Raw genomic sequence first — 27,304 nt, 5'->3', positions numbered from 1 at the left:
CCTCATAGAAACACATAGAATAATACTTCCACAATATCTAGATACTATGTGACCCACCCAAATCAACACATAAAATTAAACATCCTGGACACTTAACTTTCTAACACAAGTTTCAAATCTTGTGTTTATTCATTTATGCCAAATGGTCTGTGACTGGATATTAGTAGCAATCTTGTTGGTAATTGACCTAAGTCTCTTTGGGTTTCTTTAGACCAGTCTGTGAATTCCTTCTCCAGATTTTGGGTCATTTTGATTCTTGTGTCCTACACATGCCGATCTCATTAGAGAGAGGTCTGAGGTCTATTGAAGAGTGTTTGCAATTTGAAAGAATGGAGATCTAAGAGAGTCTGAGAACTTACCTTGTCTCCAGTTTCCCACTGTAGCCTTTTGTCAATGATACACGTGTGTAAGAATATGATCACCCTCCTCTCTTTTCTTGAGTTATGCCATTCTTACACGTGGAATTTTGTGCACCAGAGTCCCCTAGAAGCTTTAGATGGAGACTTCGAAAGGAATTCTATGTTTGGCTTCTTCCTGTTCCCTGGTCACTCTCCCCAGCTTTTCTTTTGAGCACAGCCTTATGAAATACTTGCTTCTTCAAAGAGGAGGGTGTGGGCTACCAACTTAATGAGCCTTAAACAAGAGTCAAAGGCTCCTCTTGCTTCTAGACCAAAGTGTGTGAGGATTATTTTAAGCTATCTGGGCAGATACTTGTAATGCCGTGAGAATTTCTGTTAATAGTTAAGTCTTTCCTCCTAAATTATCAGCACATTGAACTCCCATGTTAAGCTTAGTTTCTTTTCTTATTTTCCTATGGTCAATTGAGGACAAGGAAAAGATATTTTTAATTTGAAATTTTCATTTTCTCTTATAGAACTCAATGCAGTCGCAATTGCTCAGCCTTTGGAACTGTGAGCATATGTTGCGTTTCACAAGCCCATGAGTATCCAGAAATCCTGCACTCTGACAGGTTGAAGAGAAGCCTGATGCTCTCCAAATAGAGTAAAGCACCGCCAAGTACAGATCACCTCTACTTTACTCTATTGCCTCTTGGCACACTGGATGTACAAAGTGAATGTCTATGCATAATCAAATTTAAAATAGGTGACATTACCAATTACAGTGTTCTAAATGTCAAAGTTCTTTCTCTTCACTCCACCCCAGTCTTCACACATCAGACACCCACTCTCAGAATCTTCTGGTCCTCATAACAATGTGGAAAATGGCTAAGAGTCTAGAATGTTAAAAGGTACAAAGGACATTAAAATTTATCCAGTTTTACACCTCATTTCACGGTTTGTTGCAGGCATGGGAAATAAGTCACTGGTAGAACTAGGTCTCTAACTTGAGTCTTTGGAAAATTATGGAAATACAGTCTATTTTATAAAGTGAGTTGTCACAGGCTCACATAAAAATAGGGGCATGAGAATTTTCATGCAACTATGTATTGATGCATAAGTCTCTGGATTTACCTGAGATTTTAAGGACTAGGCTTATTCCCCCCAAAGCTAATATAACAGACACAATACTCAAAGTGGCTCAAGAGGGGTTCCAAGAATATACTGTTAGAGAAGAATGCAAAGTGTGAGTGAGGAGGGTGTAAGTAGTATGCTGGCAAGACAGACCGAGGCTGGAGCAGAGAATACATATGGTACTTAGATCTCAGCTTGGATTGTCATTATGCCTGGCATTGTAGACAAAGGGATGGAGTTGGGAAACAAGCAGTAATAATGGAGAAAAATCCACTCTGGCTGGAGTGTAGAAGATTGAAGAGTGTGTGAGAGCAAGAATTTTATTTAGCAAGCTGATGTCAGGTTTTACAGCTGCTTATTATGTACAACAAAACAAAACATAAGGGCTGGGATGTAGCTCAGTGGTAGAGTGTTTGCCTAGTAGGCAATGGTATAACACACACACACACACACACACACACAGAGGGACAGAGAGAGAGAAAAAGAGAGAGGGAAAGACATAATAACAGACTTGCTAGATGTATTTTAACAATGATTCTTATTAAACTTAATGTCATTTTCTCCTCAGTCTACATAACAAGCAAATCACTGCTGAGGTGAATCTTCTCGTCCATTTTAATAAATTACATAGGTGCAGACTGTTTTATTCAATTTTCTGGGTAAAAATTTTGGACACTTAAAGGAAGACCACTCTCTGAAACCTTGATTTCCTTCGAGTCCTGTACTTCTGCAGAGCACCCAGATTTCTTCTCAATATGATGTCCGAAAAAAGTGAGATTACCCTTTAGACTCCTGTACTCCCTGAAGGAGTGAGATTCCTTTCCAACTTCTCTTCCGGAGAATACTGCTATATTGACTACTACTAATTTTTTTTTTTTAATAGGGGCCACGCCATGGTTATTTCTACAATTTAGCTCCTATAATATGTACATAATAAGTAAATTAAAGTCAACCTTTAATTAGAAAATGTAGAAATTTCCCCAATTACTGTTTGCACTATCCATTTTTTAAAAATGAAAAACAGTTATTTGCCTGGAAAAGTAAATCTATTGAAATCCTCCAAATAATAAAAACTAAGGTATAAAGTCATGCCAACAAGCAGAAGTACATTATTCTTTCTTCGCTTGAGGCTAGAATCTCATCTGAGTTTTCTGATAAGCAATCAAATATGTATACACAATTTGGCATTTTTTGGATGTTATCTTATTAGAAAAGAAAACTCAGTGCCTCAGGAAAGAAAAATTCTTTCCTTGTATTAAAAGTGTTAAAAGTGTTTTAGTTCAGCTTAAGGATTCTTAAAATAGGACCTAATTGGATAATTTTGCTTTGAACACTGTTATAGACTTTGTGGTCTCTTGGTTTAGTTTCCAATTATGAGGGAACAATTATTTAGTGCACACTTTTATCTATTTTTCTCTGAATCTACTCTTTGAATATAATACACCCCATACCATATGCTTCTTTTTCTTAAGAGATGCTTACTAGAATTTTAGAATAAACTATAAATCACTTTTTTTCTGTTCTGTCAATAAGAATATCCAAATTTGAATTTCATTTGATTTTTCCTTTGATTTGTGGACCTTTCAAATTATATTAAAGTTGCATATTTTAATTCTAACAAAATGAGAGTACTTTCTTGGATAATATGAAATAGTTATTTGCTTTATATTTAAAAATTATTCAAGACCAAAAGTTCACACTAGAAACAAGATTAAAGCTATAGTCTGTTTAATTTTGTATTGTTTACCAACTCCAAAATATTCTATTGCATTGTGAATGCATAGCAGAAAAAATTTGGATAATGAACCAAATCTTTAATCCATTCTACTCGATGTTGTTTAGGTCATTTCACCTTCCTAAACAACTTTAACAGGGGGCTCTCTGTTTGATAACTTTATGTTAAAAGATATTAATGGTCAATAGCTTTCCAAATAACAACTAAATAAAATGATTTAATGAGAAAAGCATAAGCAGAAAAAAAATTTAATATCCTTATGAACTTCAATTAGTGTATTTCCAATTAAGATCACATTCTGTTAAGTAATGCAATATGGGTTTCACTGAATAACTTTTGCAAGATATAGTGTTGTTGTTGTGGATATATCCATGAAAGTTTTAATGAACAACTTAAAGATATAATAATAATATAAATTGAATGAGAATTTCCTATTTCCATTTGTATACTAGGTACCTACTTTTTGAAAAAGAGTTTCTGATCTGAATGTTCACATTAGGTTGTACTGTAAAATTATTTGGTATACACTTTCATGTGATAGATGGTGAGCATTGTAGATTAGTAATGAAGAGCATGAACTCTGGATCTAGACCTGTTAAAGGTGTGTGTTAATGCTTATTATCTGAAAGATATCACAGGTGGTTAACTTCAGCTCCTTGTCCTTGTCTTCTTTTAGTATTCATCTGACCTCATAAATGAATTGGAAAGCATTTCCTTCTTTGTTTTCTCTGGAAGAATTTGTGGAAAGTTGTAATATTTTTAGAAGAACTCACTAAAGAAAAATCTAGGCCTGAACTTTAATTGTGAGAATGTTTTTTCTTTAACAATTCAATTTCTTTGGTCTATTCTAATGATAATATGTCAACTTTGGGAAATTACATTTTTCAGAAAGTTAGTTTGCTCTATATTTGGCAGAAATGTTCATAGTATCATCTTTTAAAATTTTTTTATTTGTCCTAATTTGTTATACATGACAGTAGAATGCATTTTGACACACTGTACACAAATGGAGATAATTTCTCATTCCTCTGTCTGTACATGGTGCTGAGTCAAAACAGTAGTGTAATCATACATGTATATACAGTAATAATGTGTGTCTCATTCTACTGCACTTTCCATCCCCACCACTCTGCTCCTCCCCTCCCTCCCCTCTACATGATCCAAAGTTCCTTCATTCTTGCCTACCCACTCCCGTCTACAGAGCAGCATCTGCTTATCAGAGAATGCATTTTGTCGCCGCCGGAGGCAACAATCCCGCGGGTATTTGTTACCGCCTGCAGCAACAATTGCGCTGGTATTTATCAGAGGTGGACTGGAAATAAACTACTTTTCTATATTCACTAATTTATAGAGGAAGAGAGACTTTGAGAGAAAGACAGGCTTTGCTTATAGAGAAAGTTTTAGAGAAAGACAGGCTTTGCTTAGAGCTTAGAGGAAGAGAGACTTTGCTTATCAGGAAAAGAGACTTTCTACTCTTTCAGAGAGGCTACTATTATCAGAGGAGCTATTTCTTAAAGGTCTGCTGCTTCTTCTCTCTGCTAACTGCTTCTTCTCTCTGCTAGCTGCTTCTTTTCTCTGCTAGTTGCTTCTTTTCTCCTTCTGCCTACTGCCTGCTTATATTCCCTCCAGGAGGCAGAGGGTGGGGCCATGCCAGTTGAGATCAGGAGAGGAGCCAGTTGCCCTATCACGGCAAAGGTTAAAATGAGCAGGCCCAAGCAGGAGCACTTGGGAACACCTGTGCACGCGTTGTGTGCATGGACTTAATTGAATACGGCCAATGATAAATTACCTGGGTGTGCTTATATTAATCAACCTCCTCACTGCCGATGTGATCAAAACAACCTCCGGCTGGCCACCAGGCGCCATCCCAACTCAGCCCATATGGCACAGCCCCCAACAACATTCAACCTCTGGTATTTTTGGGAGTAGTTTATTTCACTTATTTCACTTAGCATGATATTCTCTAGTTCTATCCATTTACCTGCAAATGCCATAATTTCATTCTTCTTTCAGACTAATACTCCATTATGTATATATACCACATTTTCTTCATCCATTCATCTGTTAAAGGGTAATGAGGTTGGTTCCATAAGTTTAACTATTGTGAATTGAGCTGCTATAAACACTGATGTGGCTGCAGCTCAACAACATTGTTGTAGTATGCTGATTTTAAGTCCTTTAAGTGGGATAGCTGGGTCAAATGATGGTTCCATTTCAAGTATTCTGAGGAATCTCCATATGGCTTTCCAGAGTGCTTGCACCAATTTGCAGCCCTACCAGCAATGTATGAATGTACCTTTATCCCCGCATCCTCACCAACACCTGTTGTTGCTTGTATTCTTGATAACTGCCATACTGACTCGAGTGAGATGAAATTTTAGTCATTTTGATTTCCATTTCTCTAATTGTAAGAGATGATGAAAACATTTTTTTTCATATGTTTGTTCATTGATTGTTTTTCTTCTTCTGTGAAGTGTCTGCTCAGTTCCTTATCCTGTTCATTGACTGAGTTTTGTTGTTGTTGTTGTTTTGTTTGTTTGTTTGTTTGTTTGGTGTTAAGTGTTTGAGTACTTTATATATCCTGGAGAGTAGTGCTCTATCTGAGGTGCATGTGTAAAGCTATTCTCTCTCTCTGTAAGCTCTCTTTTCACATTGCTGATTGTTTCCTTTGCTGAGAAGAAGCTTTTTAGTGTGAATTCATCCCATTTGTTGATTCTTAATTTTACCTTTTGTGCTTTAGGAGTCTTGTTAAGGTAGTCAGGTTCTATGCCAACATGATGAAATTTGGGTCTACTTTCTCTTCTATTAGGCACAGGGTCTCTGTTCTTAGGCCTAAGTCTTTGGTTCACTTTGAGTTGAGTTTTGTGCAGAGTGAGAGACAGAGGTTTAGTTTAGTTTTGTTACTTATGGATTTCCCATTTTCCCGGTACCATTTGTTGAATAGGCTGTCTTTTCTCCAGTGGATGTTTTTGACACCTTTGTCTAGTATGAGATAACAGTATTTATGTGGGTTTGTCTCTGTGTCTTCTATTTTGTACCACTGGTCTACCTGACTATTTTGATGTCAATACCATGCCATTTTTGTTACTATTGCTCTGTAGTATACTTTGAGGTCTGGTATTGTGATATCTCCTGCTTTACTCTTCTTACTAAGGAATGCCTTGGCTATTCTGGGTCACTTATTTTTCCAAATGAATTTCATGATTGCTTCCTCCATTTCTATGAAGAATGTCATTGAAATTTTAATGGAAATTGCATTGAATCTATATAACACTTTTGGTAGAATGGCCATTTTGACAATATTAATTCTGCCTATCCAAGGAAAGGGAGATGTTTTTATCTTCTAAGCTCGTCTTTCTTTCTTTAGTGTTCTGTAGTGGTCTTTCACCTGTTTTGTTGGATAAAAGAAGTCCAGGAGGAAATAAAAAATTACTTAGAAGTAAATGAGAGCACTGATACAACATATCAAAATCTCTGGGACACCATGAAGGCAATTCTAAGAGGAAATTTCATTGCATTGAGCTCATACACTAAAAGAATAAAAAGTCAGGGGCTGGAGTTGTGGCCCAGTGATTGGGCTCTTGCTTTGCATGTGTGAGATCCTGGATTTGATAATCAGCACCGCATATAAATAAATAAAATAAAAAGATCTATTGACAATTAAAAAAAAAAAAGAATGAAAGTCAACAAATAAATGACTTAACCTTACATCCTAAAACCCTAGAAAAAGAACAAATCAACACCAAAAACAGTAAAAGAAAGGAAATAATTAAAATCAGAGCTGAAATCAATGAAATTGCCATATTTCAGAACTATCTTATTTTCAAAGATTAGAGAAACCTGTTTTAATTAAAGTTAACACAGCCTTTGTCAGTTGCAAGTTTCTTCATCCATGAGAAGCTTAGCTGGTGACTTGGTGCAGTGAATCTCTGTCTGTTGGCATCAAGGTGTGATTGTGACCTGGTGAGATGTGAGATGGCTTGTCAGAATTAACCCTAAGCTTAAGTGTGCCTATCAGTGTCTAAGCTTCATGCAGGTTCCTTCTAGGAACACTGGGTGCTATCACCAGATTGGAGAGTTAGACTTTAAAACTTGAAATTTTGGGAGGAATATACTGAAATAGAGATTTGAAAATTGCCAGTTGGGGGGAAATAGCATTTAAAGTGGAAAGTCGTGTTTGGAAAATTGTGTATGAGTATTTTTGTATTAAAAATTTTCAAAGGCATAAAAGAAAAAAAACAATTGAAAAAATTGACAAAACAAAAAGTTGGTTCTTTGAAAAAATAAATTGATGAAGTCTTAGTCACCCTGATGAAAAGAAGGAGAGAAAACTCAAAATACTAAAATGCATGATGAAAAAGAAAATATCACAATGGACATTACTGAAGTACAAAAGATAATTAGAAACTATTTTGAAACTTTATACTCAAATAAAATAGAAGACAATGTCTTGAAGACATTGACACATTTCTAGAGACTTACCCAAACTGCAGCAGGAGGACATACACAATTAAAGCAGATCAATTTCAAGCAATGAAATAGAAGACGCCATCAAAAGCCTATGTATCAGAAAAAGTCCAGGACCACATGGATTCTCAGTGGAGTTCTACAAGACCTTCAAAGAATTAACACCAATCAAATTATTCCGTGAGGTAAAAAAGAGGGAACCCTTCCAAACTCATCCTATGAGACTGGTATCATCCTGACACAGAAACTAGATAAAGAAAACTTCAGACCAATAGATTCAAAAATTCTCAATAAAATTCTGGCAAATCACATACAAAAATATATTAAAAAGATAGTGCACCATGATCAAGTGGAGTTCATCCCTGGGATGTATGTTCATCATACAGAAATCAAGAAACCTAATACCTGACATCAATAGACTTAAAGACAAGAATCATATGATTATCTCAATAGATGCAGAAAAAGCACTTGACAAAATACAGCACCTTTTCATGTTTAAACACTAGAAAAACTAGGGATAATAGGAATATACCTCAACATCATAAAAGCTATCTTTGCTAAGCCCATGGCTAACATCATTCTAAATGGAGAAAAATTGAAAGCATATTATCATCTTTATAATGAATTTAGTATCTATAGTGACTTTCAAACATCTTAACTGATATTGATTATTAGTATTTTCTGTCTTATTCCCTGCAGTATTGCAAGGATCTTCTAAATTTGATTCATTTTTCAAAGAAACAAAGTAATTTTTGTTGGATTATTTTCCATTATATATCTCTTTTCTATTTATTTAATTTTTTTTCATTTATTGCTATTGACTTTCTCTTTTTATGTGTGTCTGTGCTTCCAGATTTTAAATTGCTGTGCCTTTACTAGCTTTTTGAGATGGAATCTAAATTAATGATTTTCATTCCTCTATTCTAAAAATATTCTATTAAAATGAAATTTTCTTTCAAAGCACTACTATAAATGAATTTCAAAATTTTTAATGTCCTATTTTCATTACTATTCAGCTGAATGATTATCTATCATTTGTGACACCCTAATTAATTCAAGTAATATTTATAGGCATAAAAATTATTTTGTACACATTTGGAAAAATCTCAGTGTCTGTATATATTGTATGATTTTAATGCTTTTAACTTTAGCTCAGACTTGCTTTCTTGCCCAGAATAAGATACATTATGTCAAATTTCCTAGTGCACTAAAAAAGGAATGTGTGTTCTACTCTTTTGTACACAACGTTATATATTTACTGATAAATTTGAGTTGCTGTTATGTTCAAAATTATTCAATTTTTCTAGACTAATTGTTTCTACTCATTTTGTCAGGTACAGAAACAAAATGTTTCTATTTTCTTTTAATTATATAATCTTTTCACTTATATTTTGTTGTTATAGTATTCTAGTATAAACCTGCTCAGAATAATCATGTTTTTCTATTATTAAGTTGGTAGCTTAGTCCTAACAAAATGTCCCTCTTAATCTCTATTTGCCTTAAAATGTACTTCAGTGTGATGTATCCATGGTATATCTCCCTCCTTTTTAAAAAATTTTCAGAATATCAAATTTAGTGTGGATTTTGTGTGTAAATGAAAAATTATGATTTTTTAAAAAATACAATTCCACAAACTTTGTTTTTAATCTATCTTATTTTTATTTGTACTTAATTCAATTGCTAATGTAGTTGTGTAAAAACCTATTGTTCTTTTTTAATGTTATAACATTAAAACATACTTTATAATATTCTTTCTTATTATTTTAAAAATTGTAAATATTTACTAACACAAAGTACCATACCTATATTATCCTTTTTACATCAACATTTGTTTTCTTATTCTACTTACAAATTCATGATAACTGTTGTTCATGGGAATTTTAGATCTGAAATTATCATCATTAATTATTGCCACCATTTTCCCTTGAAATATTTTATGAACCACATGGATACTTGAGAGAATTCCAACAAATTGCTTCCATATCTAGCAGTGAAAGCTACATTTCTACTGCTTCCAAAGAAAGCACTTCATTTGAGGTACTGGTTTGCTGGTCTGAATAGGGTCAGTTTTTCCTTCATGTAATCATAATTGCACTTAGTAGAATACATAAAGTAGAGACAGGCAGGCTGTGCATATAGAGAGCTTCCAAAACTCTAAGGAATAAGTTAATGGAAAAAATTATGTGCTTGCTTTACAGACTTTTGAACTTTAAGGTATATGCAAAGGATGAATAGTTCTGAAATGTACCAAGGAACAATGAAGTCTTAGACACATCCTTTTAAGAACTCAAAAAGCTTCCCAGAAAAATAAGAAATCACTTCTCTACTACAGGAGATTTTATTAGATTTTAAAGTATGGAAATTCAAATAAGGTACAAGCTCTATATACATATACTGATTTTTTTTAAAACTATGGAATAAAATAAATTGACTTTTTGACTTTCTCAATAATTTCCTGTTATTGTTAATGCCTTACCCCCTCCACCAATCCTTATAGCAATTCTGTAAAGAAAACAATTAGGAAAATAGAGTAAATATTCAGATTTTAAGTGTTTTCTCAAAATTTGAATATTAATTTAAAAGGCAATATGTAGGCAGTTTAAAAATATTTGGTTATATATGGGGAAAATATTCAATCTCATTAGCAAGAGAAACACTCTCAATGATTTGTGACACACACAAATGTACACACACACAACACTCACATACATACAGACAGACATAAAGATAAAATAGAGAAGTTGAGCAACTTGTTTAAACTATGCAGGGATTAATTAGATAACTGGAATTTGAACAAAATCAGAAACCTAGAAAACAATACGCTGGTTTTCCCACTGTCTTCTGTCTGCCTCTTTATCTCCATAAATTTAATTAGAATATTCTATCACTTCATAACCATTCTGTTGCATTTCTTACCTTATCTGGTGAACACATTTGTACATTTGTTTAAAATATATTCAGATCTGTGTTAGTATCCTTTGTAATAATTACCTAGTAAGTCTCTTGTCAATCTTTTTCCTTGTGTTGTTTTCTGTCTTCACCATGTGCAGTTCTTTAAGGGTAAGTAGTTGACTTTGCCTACTGTTAGGTTAATCCACTGACTTCTGTTGTCATGATATGATTTGCTCTTCTCTGACCTTGTTTTGCGTAGTTATTCTTTCATTATCTTTTACTTTCCTTGTATTTTTATTTTTATATTTGTGATATGGGGGTTGAAATTAGGAAGGATAACATTTTTATTGGTTCTGTTTTGGGATACATGATAGTAGTATCCTTTTTGATATAATATGCAAGCATGGAATATATCTTATACTAGTTATAGTTCTATTCTTATGAATGTACATAGTGGTGGGATTCACTGCATTTTTATATATGTACCTTGGAAAACTATGTCAGATTCATTCCACTGTCTTTGCTTATCTCTCCTCCATTCCCTCCAATCCCTCCATTCCCTCCATTCCCCAATATCTGATCTATTGTGCTTCTATTCTTCTCCTCACCCTGTGCCCCTTATTTTGGGTTAATGTCCACCTATCAGAGAAAACATTTGACCTTTGGATTTTGGGGACTGGCTTACTTCACTTAGCATGTTAGTATCCAGCTCCATCCAGTGCTGGCAAATGTGATAAAGTCATTTTTCTTTATGACTGAGAAATACTCCATTGTGTAAATATAGCACATTAAGTTCATCTATTCATCTGTTGAATGGCACCTAGGTTGATTCCATAGCTTAGCTTTTGTGAATTGAGTTGCTATAAACATCAATGTGGCTGCATCACTGTAGTATGCTGATTTTAAGTCCTATGTGTACATACCAAAGCATGGGACAACTGGATCAAATGGTGGTTCCATTCCAAATTTTCTGAGGGATCTCCATACTGCTTTCCAGAATGGTTGCACCAATTTGCAATGAATGAGTCTGTCTTTTTCCCCACATCCTTACCAACATTTATTGTTGCACACATTTGTGATGATTGCCATTCTGACTGGAATGAGATGGAATCTCTGTGTAGTTTTAATTTGTATTTCTCTAATTGCTAGAGATGTTGACCATTTTTTCATATATTTGTTGTCCTTTTGTATTTCTTCTTCTGGAAGGTGTCTATTCAGTTTCTTTGACCATTCATTGATTATGTTAATTTTGGTTTTTTTTTTTTTGGTGTTAAGTGTTTTGAGTTCTTTGTATATCCTGGAGATTAACGCTTTATCTGAGATGCAGCTGGTAAGGATTTTCTCCCATTCCCTATGCCCTCTCTTCATGCTCTTGATTGTTTCCTTTGCTGAGAAGAAGCCTTTTAGTTTTATGCCATTCCATTTATTGATTATTGATTTTACTTCTTGTATTTTAGTGGTCTTATTAAGAAAATCAGTTCCTGAGCCAATAGGTTTGAGTGTTGGTCCTATGTTTTCTTTCAGTAGGCACAGGGTCACTGATCTAATGTTTAGGTCCTTGATCCACTTTGAGCTGAGTTTTTGCAGGATGAGAGATAGGGGTTAAATTTCATTCTACTACATGCGGATTACAATTATCTTTTAAAAATAAAAGATTCTTGGTCTATGTTAATAACAAAGATTTTATGCCACAATATGTGTTAACTCTCATCAAGAATTACTAATTAATTAATTGTCTATCATCCATCTATCTCCCCGTATAGCTAAGACCCTCAAGCTTTCTACAACTGCACTGGAAGCTACCAAGCTTTAGATGTCGGACCACTGCTCTAACTCTTTCAGGTACTCTCCACTGCTTTCTAATTGCAAGATCACAATATCTGGGTAAGACAACATGTGTATACTATCATAAATCTCTTTCTTCACTTTTTCATGTTATGAATTATAGGCAAAAATAATGTCAACAAAATATTTGTTGGGGACTATTTATATGAGATGAAAAAGCTATATTATAGTCATTATACTTTAAGGAAAGGGACAGAGAAATGTATTTAAAAAACTTACCTTCTGCAGGGTTAGTGAGCTAATAAAATGATATTTTTAAGATAGAGAAAGTACATTAAATAAGAAATATTATGCATCTAATTGACCCAATAGGACATCCTAAAGTGTTTGTTTTGCCCAGGTGAAAAGAGTTTCCCAAGAAGTTGGCATCTGAACTGGATTTTGAAATATGAATAGAGCACACTTTCTCTAGGGGAAAGTGCTCAGATGATTTTACTACTTTGAGTACTTTCGTTGCTAATGAACTTAGATAAATTTCTAGCTAAGCCTAGGTCAGTTCAGTTATTTATTTTATTTTAAGCAAAACATCATCAAATTTTAAATCAGATGAGTGAATTGTCCAAATACTGATGTTTAACCTTTCAAAATATCAGGTCATTTTCAATTGATTTCATAGTTATGATTCTTATATTGAGTAAAGAAGCATTTTTTTTCTTGATAAAATCGAGTTAGCATTTTCTTCATGGCATGCTGGATTATTTTTTTGGAGATGTTTACCTTCCTTTATGAGGCTACTTGTGTTTTACCAAGCCCAGCCTACTGCGACTTCCCCTCACCCCCTTAGTTTTCCAAGAGGAGCTTGAACCATCTGGTTCTGAGACATGGTGCATCAGTCACCTCCCTGGTGAGTGCTACTTGCTAATCAACAACCATCTACAAGGCATTTTAGAAGCTGGTGTTTGGCATCACAAATGCACATATAAGGAATTTCTGTTCTTTACACTAACATTTTGGAAGTACCTGGCTTGTTCAAACATGCTACTGGGAAAAACAATCTGTTTTGCTAATGTTTTAAGCTCTTTAGAGGGTAACTTCTGTGCTTTGCATGCATGGTTTATTTTATGTCTTATCATAGGGGAAGCAAAGAGAAAAAGTTGTGCTTGTGTGTTGTTACATAGAAGAACTGACAGCTGACCTGTTTTCTACTAACTTAAGAAAAAGCTATGTTGAGGTAAATACAAATGAACACCAGCATAAATGTCAAGTACTGTGGTTAAAATGTGAATAAGATTTCTCTAAATAAAAATGTTTCTTTTGTTTTCCCTTTTCCTCTGTGTGTGTGTATGTGTGTATGTGTGATGTTCTAATTCCCTAATCTTTTTTCTTTCCTGAATGAAAATATTAGAGAACCATGTTTAGAATGGATAACTGCTCTTGATTGCATAGGAAAGGATGACACTGTATTTATCTACGTCAAAAATTTTTACAATATATGTCTACAGAAAGCATTGTCCATAGCTGTTAAATGAGAATCTATGTCTTGGTTGTTAGAGAGAAGGTATATTTCAATAAAATCATCTTCAATAACTGCATTAATGAATGGAAAAATGTTAGGTAACCTGGAATTTTCAATTTATTTCTTATTTCCAAAATTTCAAGGGGAAAACCAAAGATATGCATCCATAATAAAAAGCAAATGCATAAACCCTCAAACGAGAAAGAATATTAGAAATAAATGTCTTGCACATCTCTAAATACAGAGCATTGGTTTTGCTATGAATATGGGGAGCACATTGTATAGAACTGGAGAGGTTCAAGCGCCCTGATTAACTTCTCATATAAGCTTGACGTGTTGTACTTTTGCTATTGCCAAGAACTTTATTTTGTTCTGCTCCATCTGAATCTTATAACAATCCAAAGAAGTGCTTATTGCTATGAACTCCCTTTCATAGAAATTAAAATAAAGACCCAGGTTAAGTCATTTATTTGAAGTAATACTGTTAATCAGTAGTGAACTGTGAACTTGTGCACTTGCCTTGAGTGCTTCTGCTTCTGTCAACCTTATCAACAAACATAAATAAATGAACTCCTGAATACTTACATGCCCCAGGTACGATTACTATATTACTAATTATACAAAAGAGTTTTTATCATTTTGTTTTGTACATAATTTTATCTGCAATGAAGGGTTTGGCGGGAGAATTCTTTCTTGGAACCTCTCACATAATTACAATCAGGTGTCAGTTGAAGCTGTAGTCATCTGAAGGCTCCACAGGGCTAGACCACGATGACTTATTTATCTGACAGGACAGTCAAATGATGCTGCATGGCAGCTTGGAGCTAACCTGGAATAAGAGTGGTTACTTACGGACTCTCAAACACAACAGCATTGTCAAATTCTTTTCTCGTTTGAACTAGATTCTTTCAGAGTAAAGATCCCCAGAGAAACAGAATGCATTTTATGAGTTATATTTACAATCAGATAGCATAATTTTATCATTCCCAATTAATCAAAGTACATGTCAGGGTCTTTAGCCCCCTTGCTCTTCTCGACCAGGACAAGGGAAGGGAGCACTCCCCAACAAGGTCAGACAGGGAAAGGTAGGGCCAATTGACGGCCCGCACCCAGCCCTCTGGGTGGCGGAGGACAATCAGACACGTCAGGAAGACCAGTCACAGCAGGAACTCGTTTACTGAGGAAGTCACACAGCTTTTATGTAGGGTGGAGGGTAGGCAGGAAGGTCAGCAAGGGCCAGGAGATTCACGCAGGCGAGAGTCCCATAGGACTACATGGCAAGCACAGCTGATCACGTTCGTGGAACTGTTGTTAACCAATCCCTGACGGTGGTCCGATTTATTAACTTTTGAAACCGCTTTTGAGGCCTTGATTTTGCTCACTCGCCAGGGAGTAAGGAGTCAGCCTGAGTTAGTTAACTTGTCATTAGTCCCAACAAGTACACACAAGCCCCCACAGAGCCAAGAGGTTGGAACTTAGATTCACATTAATAAAAAATATGTAAAATGTATGCTTATATATTATCCCATATCAACTGAGAATATTGCATTCATTGGCATTAAAGTTTTGTCTGATAATCAATATTTACTAAGGGTCTAATTACACTCAAAAGAAAGGTGAAGTTATATAAATATTTTACAATTCATTAAGTTTATATGCAAATATAGGATCTTGTTAAAGATTTTGGACTCCACTGGGTGAGCAGCATTTGTCTGACATGTCTATATCTACAAGTACACCATCTATCAGTGTTAACTGATGACAAACCATTTTACAATGGTCTCATTGTCCATTTCTGACCATATGCCTAGGGCTTGTCACTATGATAGGCAAATTAAACACACCATTAACATATGACATCTTCACATGTCATTCAGGTGTCCTTTCCTTTGAAATATTTCATGATATGTTGTGAATCAACAATAATATCTTTCATTTTTCCTCTTACACAAAACATTAAAACCTATAGTTTTTATATATTTGTCCCCATTCCTATCTTTGACCCAAGTTCTGTCAAATACATAAAAAATTCTATAAGCTAAAACTAATAAGAAGAACTATCAAGAAGGCTTGAACGTTTCCCTATTTACCTCCTGGTTCAAAATAAAACTGGGTAGATAAATCAAGAAGCACAGACCAACAGATTTAAATTTATTTGTAAATAAATATTTCTGTTTAACCAAATTAGTACCTGCATATGTTTTGGTATCAAATACAAGAGAAAAAATTTATGTAGAAAAATGTCTCAGTTCTACCACTGTCCTTTCACCTGTCTGATCCTTTTAATAGCTGTCTCCAAACTCATTTAGTTCAGTCAAACCATTTCTACCAGGAAAAAAAAAATATTTCTATTGTTTTACTTGTTGAGAACTTCCCTCCAAACTGTACTGTATTTCTGGACAATCTTTCTGTGGTCTCTTTGAATTCCTATTTTAAAAAGGGTATAAGTATTCCTACAATGTCTTCCATCTTCAACTCCTCACTTGGCTGAACACTGCTTTCCACCCAAACACCATTAGCAAGCTCTTGGTGCATTTACAAACTAAAGTGTACATAGTCACTAAAGACTAAGTTGGCATTATTCAATACCTTATCACAATGAGTACTAGGATTAATTTTTATTTCTGACTCCAAGTCACAGATCTAAAAGGGAATGTTCCTTTAAAGAAAACAAATGGAACATTTTTTTTGTATTCCTAACAGTCATTTTTACAGTTCTAGAAATAATAATTTACATTAGTTTTATAATATTTTTGAATTAGTTACTTGTTTTTACTGTAGCAATTTAGCCCCCAGTTAGTTGCTTAAAGCAATAATAATTTATTATTTACAGTTCTGACACAGGTCTCGCAGGACTAAAATCAAGGTGCCATTGGGGTTGCTTTAATCTCTGGAGGCTCTAGGGCACATTTGTCCCTTTGCCTTGTCAGCTTCCATGGGTCTTCAACATTTCCTGAGTCAGGTCCTCTTTCCCCACTCTTAAAATCAGCACTGGCTGGTGGAGTGTCCCTCACACAGCAAATCTCTTGACTGGATTCTATCCTCACATCACATTCCGTATTCCACCCTCTTCTACTACTTTCAAAGACCCTTAGGCTGATTTTGATATCTAACAGATAATCTAGTCTAATCTTGATTTGAGGTCAGCTGATTCATAATCTTAATATCCCTCTGCCATACATATAACAAAATATTCAGAGATTGCAGGGATTTAGACAGGGACTATAGGTCATGGTAGGAGTGGGCAACACTTTTCTAGCTACCACACATTTATTTTGCCTGAATTTTAAATCTCTTTCATTTTTCGTTAACGTTAGAATTTATTGTATACTCAGAACTTCCAAATCCTATTCACCGAATCTATGAGATCATTTTATAAAAAAAAATTTTAGAATCATCCTTTCTATGGTTCTTGAATCTCACACTATTCATATTATAATAATGAATTAGAGATGCCTCACACTGTGAAGTATTGTCTCAGGGACTAAAGTTCCTAAAAGGAGGTAAGATTTGATTGAGTTGAATGAAGTAATTATGAAAATCCTATCAAAGCTTGTGATTCTGTGATTCTTTGAAGTGTTATGTATAAGAATGTAAATCCAAATGAAAAATGAACGTATCCATTCCTGAAAAAAACAGTCTGCTCTTCAGAGAGTTGGAGTTTGGTCACCTAATTTTGGAGGGATCAAAATGTGTTCAGGCTGCCCAGTCTCAGAGAACACTTCTCCTCTACAGTTAATCATAAATCTCTTGGAAAATCTCTAATCTGTACCCAGTTTAATCACAGACAAGTAGCTGCCCTTTTGAAAAAAATAAATAAAATGGGCGGAGCCCAGTGGTGCACACTGTAATCCCATTGGCTCAGGAGGCTGAGGCAGGACTCAGTAATTTAGCAAGGCCCTAAGCAATTTAGGGAGATCCTGTCAAAATAGAAAAAAAACAAAAAGCACTGGGGATGTTGCTCAGTGTTTAAGCAACCCTGGGTTCAATCCCTGGTACCAAAGGGGAAAAAAAAAAAAAAAAAAAAAAAAAACTGGGATGAGATATAATTTGAGTATTTCATTTGAGTTTATTTTCTTCAGCTCGTTAACTATTGGTTTCCTTCTCAGACCTGCAAATTCTGATATAATGTAAGATAATTTAGGTAGTTTTAAACCATTTTAACCTAATTACACATTGTCCATTTACCCTCTGAACTTTGCCACTGAGATGAAAACTTTAAAGCAAAGTCAAAAAGCAGGGTGGAGAGATGTGATGAGTCATAGCTTGCTCTCTACAAATGGAAAATAAGTTATTCCTCAGCCACAAAGAAATCATTCTACTGTTCATTTAGGTTACCTAAGTCCATCTCCTGTCGGGAAACAAAATGTGAGTTCAATTTTGAGAAGGGCTTCTGAGAGCTTTCTGAAGCTTTCCTACATGGGCTAGGGATTCCATTGAAATTTTTGTAAAAATACATAAGAGACAAATAAAATGGATTTCCAAATTGTGGAAAGGAATATGACTAGATATGTGAGTCAACCCGTCTGCCTTTAAATCTGCTTCTGGGGCTTTGAGGGCTGACGTTTAACCTTCATCACTTCAGCTTTCTTGAACCAAGCAATTGTACTTTCCCATTCACTGTTCTAAGTGCTCTCAGGAAAAATTGTGCAATACATTCCCTTTGTCTTAAAATGCTGGGATCCTGCTATAGAATATTACCCTATAGTAAAGTCACTTATCTTTTTGCAAAGCATGCTAAGCAATTTCTGCACACGTGCAGACACACCGTGCATACACAAATTTAGGCACACAGCTCAGGTCTTTAGAAGTGGGGGAAAGACAAAATTATCATTTGGACTTTGCATCTCCTTTTGGCTTTCTTTCCAATGTGGGGTTTTCTGGTTTATGTGCTAAATTCACTTAAATTTATTCTTCTACCCCAGCATAGGTTCGCATTTATTTTCTCCCAGCAGCCTAGTGCAAGTCAACTACAGTGAAGATGGACTTATCTTGTCAGAAATTGTAACATTAAATTACTCTAGGGAAACATGCAGCTGCAAAACATGTTGTTTTTTCATGCAAATTGTGGAATTCTAATCCAAACACAACCTCATTGCATATTACCACAAAGACTAAAAATAAAGTTCATGTATTCAAGATTGTCTGTGTGTGTGTGTGTGTGTGTGTGTGTGTGTTTGTGTGTATGTGTGCTTGCATATATGTGTGTTTAAATTCAACTTAGTTAAAGGCATTGCTTCTAGATAGGAATAGAAATGTGTAACATTTTTAATGTCCTAGATCTTGATAATTTGCATACTAATCATTTCCAAGAGTACATTTAATGTCAGTAAAAATATATGTTTTCCAAAGTCAGAATATGAAAGCCAACCAATTATATTTAGCAATAAAAACTAACAAATGTTACCATAAGGATAATTATACAAAGAGCAGTAGGTTATTCTTTTGGAAAGTCATTTTTTTTAAGTTTCTCTGTAAAATAAGAAAAACGTTTCAGTCTTTGTGAAATTTGAAGAAAAAAACACAAAAATACATGTATTACTGATCGTCATATTCTTAATGTTATTTCAATAAAATCATTGGGACATCTCACCATATACTTCTTCTTCTGTATAACATAAGAATGTCCAATATCAATGATGTGAAACTAGCCTTCAGAAACTCAAGATTTAGGAAACATTTCTAGCTTTGTATCTATCTAGGAAAAACTGTACATTACAAAAAATAAAAATAAAAAATAAAATAAAAGAATGAGAGAGAGACTTGTGGTGTAGTTCCAAGGAATTTAATCCTGGTGTAGTCTTCATGTCACCTACTGTGGGCAGATACTTCAGCCCAAAGTTGTTTTATTCCACCTCATGAGATATCTTCTCCCTCAGGGAACAGAGATAGTAAACTGGGAAACAAAGGCAGTGGGCTCTTCACAAATCAAAACCATAAAAGAAAAAGTCACAAAAGTAAATGTTTAAATGAGGGGTGTATGTGTGTGTGTGTGTGCATGTGTGTGTGTGTGTGTGTGTGTGTGTCTGTGTGTGAGAGAGAGAGAGAGAGACTTTGCAAAAGAGAAAACTGTGTAAATGTAAAAGAAGGAGAAAGAAATAGTATATTGAAGTCTCTTCCAAACTCCCAGGGTATGAAGCTTTCAATAAAATATATTTTCTGGTTATATGAGAAGAGTTTCATGGCTTAGACTTTTGTTGTTGTTTTCTTCAGATTTTAGATTTGTGAGTTTCTACATTAAATAAGTTGAAATAAAACCAAATAAATAGCAACAAATCATACTTATTCCAAAAAATGAGAAGATGGCATAGAAAGGAATTCTGATTATTCCCATTTTCTGCCTCTGAAGTCAATAAAGTTGTTTTCTTGTTTAACTTTTGAAGGTTAAATAAGATAAATCCTGAGATAGAAGCTACAGAAAAATCACAAAGAAAAAAAATTTTGCAAATAAAGAGAAGGAAAAGATGGATAACCTTCAAAAGTTAAACAAGAAAAACAAAGAAAAAGAACAAGAATAAAATGAAAATTTAGATTTCCAAACAGCCAAACCAAATATATTTCAAAGGAATATTAACAAATTATTGAGAATTTCATTAATAAATTTTCCTTTTACATATGAAGTTAATTAAATATAACACTCAGATAAACTAAGTTCAGAAGTTTTTCCTTCAATAGAAACTTGATAAAAGAACTGTGAAATATATACTTTAATAGTAAGGAATTTGATAAAAAAAATTATAGCAAGAGGCCATCAGGAGCAATAGCAATTTATTGTTAAAATGAAATGAAACATTTACAGAATTCATCATACTCTACTGCAAAGAAAAAAAGTATAGATTTATTAATACTATAGGCATATAATATAATGATATTAAAAAATCAGGGAAATCCACCTATAACTCATGTAAATCATTTGAGAACTTCAAAAAGGAAACTACTCAATAATTCACTGATTAATGAAGAAATAATACATCATATTAAAAGCAGTAGCAATGCATACAAAGCACTTAAAAACTCATAGGATAAAAAATCCACTGTGTAGAGAGGATTTGTAGTCAAATAGTCTATCAAAGAACAAGGAAGAGTAAATATTTATTGAAAAATCATTCAAGATGTAAATAATAAAACAAATCGAATAATAATTCTGAAGATTCTATGTATATATCAGGGCAAAATATATGACAATACAAAAATAACTCTTGAATGCATCAATGAAATTAAAAGCTGGTTCTTTAGGTAAAAGAATAAAATAAATAATACTATAGTGATCATTGATAAAGGGAAAAATAGAACTAAATGAAGGGACATTCATACAGACCTGGAGAGATTACTTTTAATTTTGGAAATAAAACATAAACAATCTAAATGAATAAAGAACTACGTATATATGTCTCCAAAATATATTCAAAGACAGTGAGAAAAAGAAAATAGGCCAAAAAGTAGTCATTCATTGTGTAACAAGAACAAAAAAGTGACAGGTGCCAGTATGTGGAGTTTTTTGTTGTTGTTGTTTTTGCACTTTCTATTAGTAGACATCAACTATTTTGCTAACTCTTCTAGAAAACAGAGCATTTCACAGTGAATTTTGAGGAGATATTATCATGAAACCTGTATGAGATCAGAAAAATGAAACCAGCTGTCATTTGTAGGCTTTATGACTTTTCCTTTACAAAAATGTAGCAAGAACTAAAAATAATAATTTAAATAAAAGAAATTGTTAATTGCCTATGTATTTCATAATTCATAAAGGTACCAACAAAGTCTATATGATAGCTAGAAAGAAAACTTATAAAATATTTGATCATATGAAAAAAGTTATAAACCAAAATACATAACTGAGATTTTAAAATAGATAAATTGAAGTACACTATTTCTAGATAGTAATAACAAATGTGAGAAAAATTGTGATTTTTTTTGTTACAAGACAATCTATAAATTCAATCATTCCATTAAAAATCTAAAAGTTAGCTTTTGTTAAACTTATCTAGCTGATAATAAAATTAATATTGATCTCTAAGGAATTGTTTTAAAATATAATTTTGAAAACATAAAGAATTATAATGTTTCTTGTTATAAAATTTTGCAGTAACACTGTAATAACAGTAGTTGGTATTGGAAAGTGAGAGAAAAATAAATCATTGGAATATGGAACAAAATGGTAAACTAATTAAATTATACTAGGATAATTTTTTAACCTCATAAAAAAATATTAAATGTTATCTGAAATAGCCATACATAAAATATACTGTAGATCAATAAAACACTAGGTTTAAAGTGGAAAATTATATGACTTTAAGATTATATATGTAATTTTTATGAGGAAGATAACTGCATAAGAGGCAATATCAAAAAAATCAAAATTTATAAAAAATAGATCACTATTTGAATATAATATATAGGAAGTTCTTTTGTTCCCTTATAGAACTAAAAATAAAATTTATGGGAAAAACAAGTCTAAGGTGTTTAAACTTAATAATTTACTGACAAAGATCAGAATTAAGAATGTATAGACATTTAATATTTTATATTATCATTTATCATATTGGATATTATCATTATTTTCAAACATCTTTGGTTTGTTTTTGTATACACATGCAAACCCAACAGACTAATTATGAAAAATTGGGAGAAAATATGTACATATTTTTCAGAAATTAGAAAAAAATATTTTCAATAAAAATAAGGGAGTATTCAATAATACAAACAACAATTAAATGAAAACAGCAAAATATACTTCATGCAAACAAAAGTTAGCAGAAGATCTGACTATATATGTTTTGTAGAGGTAATAGGAAATGAGTACTGTCATAGAATAAAATTTGGAATGTAAAATGACACATCTGCTTTGGTAAAACCAGCATTGTCAAATAAACTGAAACAGTCTATGATCATAACCTGTGATCCAGGAATTTCCTAAATACACACTGTATGGAAATGGTCATATTTGTTAATAAGGACACATGTAAGTTTTTATTGCAGCATAAACACAGCACATCATAAACAATGTGAACTTTGGGAAGTTATAAAGTGCAAAATTACAGGAAAAATAAATATGTGAAGAATTTCTTCATGTATCAACAATGATAAACCTGAAGTACATGGTGTACTAAAAATATAAAGTTTCAAGAAATTATGCCCAATTTATCACAATCATGTGACATTAAGACTAAAGAATTATTAAATACTATTTCTCGATGTTTGTGTGTGTGCCTGTGTGCATGTGTATGACAAAAGGACTTTAACCCAATCCCAGTAAAATGACAGTAGAGGAATCAATTACATTAAATTGCAAAGGAAACTCTACGGTCAATTATTTTATATCATTTTTTAAAAAAGAAAAGAAATAGATAAGGACGCAAGGAAACATTTCATAAGTACATTCTGTACATTTTAAGATACGTCATAAAAAGGTTTCATTTACCTTAATGTTACATGTTTTCCTTCCTCCACATTAAATTGTATCATATATTCCATTATTACTTTAATATTTATTAAAAGTCATATAAAATTATTTGTAAAAATTTTTGTTCTAATATTATGTTCTTTTTAGATTTGGAAATATTCTATTTTTCTGTGTTTTTTAAATGTATGGTGCTGTTTTAATTCTATTATTTAATAAAATAAGAAACTGGCCATCTTACTTTGTTATCCATATTCACCCCCCAATTTACTTACTGATAAATGTAGTAAATAAGGTAGTGAGTCATTTGTGTAAAACACTTTAATAACAGCCATTATGAAGTATTTTGGTAGCTAGGATTAATAGACTATTATCTGGGGAAAATTGATGAAGGAAAATCCATAAATTTTTCACAAAATCAATTGGTAATTAAAGTATGAACAGTGATTGCAGGCCACAGACAAAAGCTAAGGTTTAGATTTACTAATGAATTTTATATGTTGACGTACTCATAAGTTTACTTTTTAATACAACTTACTTTTATGTTTTCTATATCTTTTGTTTGCAATATTTGACTCATGACCATTTTAATCTGTGAAGATAAAATTAAACTCTTAATTCATATAAAAATATAGGTTTTCTCTTTCTGTTTTCTAAATTGTTTTCATCTAAGTCAGCTTATCACCATTTTGTGTCCCCTTTATTCTATAATGTCATTTTTAGATACTTGACTTTTTGCTACTTCAAACATAAGGAGGTTTTCATTTGTTTTTCTTGTTCTCCTTCCTCTTCCTTTTTTCTTCTCTCCATAGATAGACAGATGATAGATATTAGATAGATAAATAGATAATAGATGAATGTAGAGATATAGGTTTAGGTGTAGATCCTTAAAGAAAATCATTTGTTTGAATACTACAGATAACTTCTTCAACAGAATCATCTAATACTTTCCTCATATTACTAAGAATCAATCCCTAATACAGAATAAGACTGACAGAAGATATCAAAAGTCAAAAGCAAATAATGATATGTACATTTGTAAAGTAAAATGCAAGAACCCAAACCATTTAATAAATAGTCAAGGGCAACATATGATATGATAAACAGCAGAGATTAGTCATAGTTACCAATTCTTCCAACTTAAGACTTTGCCCAGATATTTGGACTCAGACATATTCTTTATAGGTTTGAAGAATAAAATGCAGAATACATTGTTCATAGAACTCAAAAAAATATGTTTAATTTTTCTATTTTCTTTTTAGTCCTTAGTAAATGACTACTACACATAAGATCCTAATTTAACTGATAACTTGAAAACTTGCTCAGAGTATTTCTTCTTCCTCTCAGTGTGAAAGACAATGGGGTGCAAAATACACACAGAAATTCTGTTCGATAGCAGAATTTTGCTTATTGGAGCAGCATCTAGATCTGCCATCCCAACCTGATGACCTGCAGAGAGGGGAGAGCTTCAAATTTGGTCTGTGATGGCTCTGCCTAGGTAAAGGTTGTATCAACTTTTCTGAAACTTTAGGATCACAAAGCAAAGCTTATCAAAGTGGAAAGAATCACAAATGATTCTGCAGCCTTGGGTATGACAGGTTTAATCTCTCTATGCACTTCTGGAAGATAGGATTCACCACAGATAGAACCTCACAGGCTCGATAGGGAGCAGAAAGTGATAGCTTATACCTTAACTGTTCCCTCTGTCTTGACCAGACTCAGTGTAATTGATTACATCCTCTTGTAGCATCCCACAGAGTGTACAAAAGGTAAAAGAGCAGATATATGGCACCATGTGGAAATCTTCAAAGAAGCACAATATAACATCCATAAAAGAGAGATCACCACAACTTTGTCATATGCTGAGCTTTTGTGAGGATTATATGAGATGTGTGCTTGTAACATGCACTAAGAACCAGGTGCACTGTGTGTGAAAATATGAATGAGTTAGACTTTAAACAATTGAATGTAAAAGTGGCAGTAAGAGAAGGTTAAGTAGAGTATTAGAGTTGACACCAGATAACTCAATGAGAACCAGATCACTATTTAGGAACTGATAGTCCTTGGTATTTTGTAAGATTTCACTATGGTGAATTGGGATAAAGGTGAAGGTAAATAATCTCACATCTCAGGAAGATGTTATGGGAGATACCAATTATAAGATCATTGAATTGTTTATCTATTTCAGAAGCTATAGATGTGCAATGAAAAGCAATAAAATGCAGAGGCTGATTATTCAAAAGTTAATGGCTAAGTGTGAAAGCCAGCAGATTTCTTTACAGGATATAAAATATTTTCTGCAATGTGTAGAAATAAACTAAATAATTTAACAGCAAAGTAATTTTTTGACAGAAATGAAAGATTCCCAAACTAGCTGATCTTCTATATTAATGTCAGAGCAATGATTGGGCACAAATGGAATCCTGAGACTTGTGATACAGCATTCGGGGATGGGCACTTGAGAATCCTGACTAATCAGATACTGATGAATCTTCTATGCTACAGGAGTCAACCATCCCTTTCTGGCAATGATCAGTGCTGTCTACTTCAATGAAGGGGTAGGTGGATCCCTGACTTGTTAAAACTCAGGGTCTATCAGGTATAACTCTTTATACGTGGTGAGAAGATCGATGACTAGTATGAAGTCAGATGGCAGTTGGGTGGCGAGTGTTCTAGGTTCTCTAAGGGGAAATTCACCTATACATAGAATGCCTTCGGGATATTTCAAATATGCACTAGCAGGAGCATGAGAATTTCTTAAACTCAATCTTGAGAGTGCTGAATGAAGTGGGGTAAAGCATTAAGTTGGAGAATTTAGGGAGCAGTAAGATGACAAACTAATAGGTCCTGGATTTTTTTCCTCCCACAGAAACAATGATTTAACAACTATTAGTGAATAAAAATAGCTAAGAATACTGAAGTACAAATAAGAAACTGTAGTCATCCAATGGGATGGTAAGATTGAGGATGACTGCATCAGAAAGTGTAAGAAGCAGTGTTCCTGCACAGCTCAGCAATAAGACCTCTGAAGACCCCAAGTTCCACTTTGTGGGAAAAGGAGAGAGGAAAGAAATTGTAGCAACTTTCTGTGCCAAGAACAACAGCAGTCTTTGCTACTAGTACAAACCCACACAGACTTGTTAGTGCAGATCCCTGCAGTATTTCTGATGCAAAACCCAGAAGTTGGAATGACCTGGACCCATGCCACTGCAGGCCTTGGAGTCAGAGCTACATTGCATCTCTTCAAACCAATGCCAATACCACCCGAATCTGGCACTGCCACATGCACCACCTTAGACATGGCACTAAACCCACCACACATGCTGAAACAGCATTCCTGCTGTGGCCAGAGCCACTATGTATCTCACACATCCTGTGCCCTCACACCTACCCATATATAGGGCAAAGGCCTTTCTCTACCAAAGCCAGTATATAAAGTCTGGAAAAGGTGACTATTTCTATGAATGTCAGAAACCAATAAAAGCCTAAAAGTGACACAAAATATCAGAGAAATGTGATACCATCAAAAAACACAATAAAATTTGGGTGACTGACCCCAAAGAAATGGATGCCTAGCAAATAATTTAAAATTATTTTTTTAAAGAACCTAGCCAGCTACATGAGAACACAGAAAAACTTGTTAATGAAATGAGGAAAATTATGCATGAAAAAAGAAAAAGTTCACCAAAGAGATAGAAATCATAAAAAAAAGAATCAAAGCGGAATTCTGGAGTTGAAGAACACAATGACTGTTAAAAATTCAGATTTAAATAAACACCCTTACAGAGACACAACAAAGACAACAAGCTCAGTGACAGATCATTGGAAGTTATCTACTCAAAGTGGAAAAAAACGAATCTAAAAAGTGATAAAGGCCTATGGGATTTAAGAGACACCATTAATAAATCAATATAAAAATCATGGGAATAACAGGAGAAAAATGAGAATGACACAAAAGCAAAATAGTTTGTAGAGAAGATTTTTAATGTTCCCAACACAAAGAAATATGTTTGTGGTGATAACAATGCCACTCATTA

The sequence above is a fragment of the Sciurus carolinensis genome, chromosome 8, assembly GCF_902686445.1.
Source record: "Sciurus carolinensis chromosome 8, mSciCar1.2, whole genome shotgun sequence".
Lineage (NCBI taxonomy): Eukaryota > Metazoa > Chordata > Mammalia > Rodentia > Sciuridae > Sciurus > Sciurus carolinensis.
Note: the sequence above shows the minus strand (reverse complement) of the source record.